The sequence below is a fragment of the Thermobia domestica genome, chromosome 2, assembly GCF_964235325.1.
Source record: "Thermobia domestica chromosome 2, izTheDome1.hap1.1, whole genome shotgun sequence".
In the NCBI taxonomy this organism is placed as follows: domain Eukaryota; kingdom Metazoa; phylum Arthropoda; class Insecta; order Zygentoma; family Lepismatidae; genus Thermobia; species Thermobia domestica.
In genome coordinates, this window is record NC_137455.1 from 51129160 (window position 1) to 51132096 (window position 2937).

Genomic DNA, 2937 nt, shown 5'->3' on the forward strand with positions numbered 1-2937 from the left:
TTATTTTATTGGTTAGTTCTATCTTCTAGTTAAAAATTAACTACTTTTTTCTTTCGTTTTTTAACATTACGTTAAGAGACACCAAATAGTTGATCTGGGTAAACTGAAGTCAGTTTCTTGAAGGTAGTGGCCTAGTATCTCGCTAGTCGTGTGATACAAGTTCAAGTTAACAGTACAAATAATCTCAGTTTACAAGTTTTGACTTCAAGCTTATTGCACTAGTCAGATGAATGTATTTTGCAGGTAAATTTTAACGAAACTATTCATGTAATTTTTTTTTATTTATTTCATTTGTTTCTATCTTCAGAGAAGTGATTGCAAAGGAAGGGATACAGGAAGAGGTTGCAGCCGCTTTGCCAACATTTGAGGGAATTAAACATACCCTGTATAAGTGTAGAAGCGCAGAAAGGCCTGAACTTCCCACAACAAGAAATTGTATTAGGTTAGAGGGCAGGTGGAGACAGACATTAACAATTGTTCTACAATTGTGAGCTCAGAAGTGTCTGGATATGAAATGGTGCATAGTGTCTTTAATGGAGTGTGGTAAGCGTAATTATTATTCTCATTCCATAAAAAATCATTTCTGAGATCTGCATGCCAATACGAAATTTTAATCTGCTCATACCAGAGATCTGAAATTAACTCTATACTAGTGTAATGATTACAAAACTGAATACTTATAAATTTACCGTGTTACTAACAACAAACAACAGACGTTATCCTTAACGTTATCTACGACAGACGTTAACATGCAACTTCCAATCGTTGTTGAATGTCTATTGTCAATCTTTGATTTGTTTTATGTAATTAATGTTTCTCTCTTTTCCAGAGATATATGGAACCAATATGATAATGTTGAGGGAAGAACAAATAATGTTGTAGAGGGCTGGCACTCTAAATTAAACAGAAAACTGACAAGAGAACATCCAAATATTTTTACATTTGTACAGCTGTTGCAGCAAGAACAGAGTGAGAATGAAGCTTGTATGCTGATGTTGGAGGTAGGAAAAAAGCCGAAGGAACCAAAGCTGAAATATAAGCGAATTGAACAAAAAATAAAATCATTGAAGGCACGTCTGGAATCACATGTAATAGACTTGGTGGCTTACACAGATGCAGTTGCATACTGTTTGCATTTAGAACAGTGATGGTGAGATGTTTTAAATATATTGGCTATATTAACGATATATGGTATTAACATTGACGATATGTAGTATTTACATTGACAATATAAGTATATGTAACATTGCATGTAGTATAGAATCGTGTTAGAAGACAAATTACCTGTTAAGGTAATGCCAAAGAAGGAGCAGTGATGTAAAAGACAAAGGCTCTTTTTTTTCAAAAGGGCCGCCTTATGCATCCTCTTGCATTGTTTGTTTAATGTATGGCCGAACATGTCTTGAGGATGTGAATTGTGGCACTTTTTAGTACTGCAAGCCTTAGTATGCTGGAGATAAACTACTGGAAAACCGATTAAAATTCGGTTGTGAAATGAATTGATATTAGCCCGAAGTAAGTCTGTTTCGTGTTCGTTTCAGATACAATGTCAAACGGGTTACTGGCAACTGAATCAATCAATTCGAGGAAAGAGATATGATGGAGACAAACACTCTTTTTAAAGGCCGCCTTATGCATCCTCTTGCGTTGTTTGTTTAATAGTTGGCCAGACATGTCTTGGGGATGTGAACTGTGGCATTTTTTAGTACTGCAAGTCTTAGCATGCTGGAGGTAAACTACTGGAAACCCAAATAAAATTTTGTTCTGAAATTGCTTGATATTAGATCTTTTTTTTTTTTTTTTTTTAATGTTTGTTTCACATACAATGTCTAACATTCTTGCAACTGAGTCAACCAATTTTCCATGTATGATGAAACTTGTAGAGGTGGTGGTTGTTTTTACAGAAGCTTTTAGAAATACTAAAGAAATATTCCCTACAAAAATTCCTCCCTGCACATAATTCCCCGTCTCGAAAGAGTAGGCACAACGGGAATTACCGTTCTGCCTAGAGATAAGATAATTAAAAATATTTTCTTTAAAGTGCTGGAGGGTCTGTAGGCACAACGGGAATGAACCTCACAGAAAAATGTCTCCAGCAGTTTTTATAATAATTCTTTGTACAAGTTAGATTTCTGACCTCGGGTGTTTTGTATCTCTTAATTCTTTGCTCGCAAGGATGGAGGGGTGCCACATATTACTGCTGTAATATTTGGTGATATTGCAAGTTTGTAGTAATAATATCCTGAGAGCAGGTTGTTGGTATAATAAACCAATTGGTCCTGAATAAAGATATGTTGTCATCTCGTATTGCTAAAATGATACAAAAACAGAAGCTTTCGTTTCGGGAGGATGTGAACTCAGAACTTCTGGGTCCTCTATTGTTCCCAGGACATGTTATTTCGTTTAGAACAAAACGAATTTTTCGATTATCCGAAGAACATATATACTTGTAAAGATATATACATCTTGACGATAGAGAAACATTGCGATACGAAATGATTAGTAGGCCTACGTATTAAAATAAAGGGCTCGTCCGGGATTTGAACCCGGGACCTCTCGCACCCTAAGCGAGAATCATACCCCTAGACCAACGAGCCAGATACACTAAGCTTTTTTTATTTTTCATCTAGTGAGAACTCTCTAACCGGAACAAGAAATATTGTGTCACGTGTTCCAGTACAGTACCCGTTTCGTTATCTTGATAATGGTTGTCATCTTTTACTGTGTCAGTGCTCTCTATTAGTTCCTTTAAGAACTCTATTTGACAAATCTCAATCACAGTGTTCATTTCCAGAATTTAATATGCAAATGCTGAGAGCTATGTATTTTTAAAATTCTTTTTAGACTTCCAAACTATGCTATGCATAAGTATAGGAAATATTGCAGAAGCTATGTCCGTTAGCCTATCGATCGACGAGTATCAAGGATAAGAGACAA

At 35.6% G+C, this 2937-nt stretch overlaps 1 non-coding gene across 1 annotated transcript; it reads right to left on the bottom strand.

Annotated features, from left to right (window-relative positions):
- Positions 1 to 2525: 2525 nt before the first annotated feature.
- TRNAP-AGG (transfer RNA proline (anticodon AGG)) lies at positions 2526 to 2597 on the bottom strand. Its single transcript has one exon. It is a non-coding gene; the product is annotated as a tRNA-Pro (tRNA).
- Between the last annotated feature and the right edge of the window lie 340 nt (positions 2598 to 2937).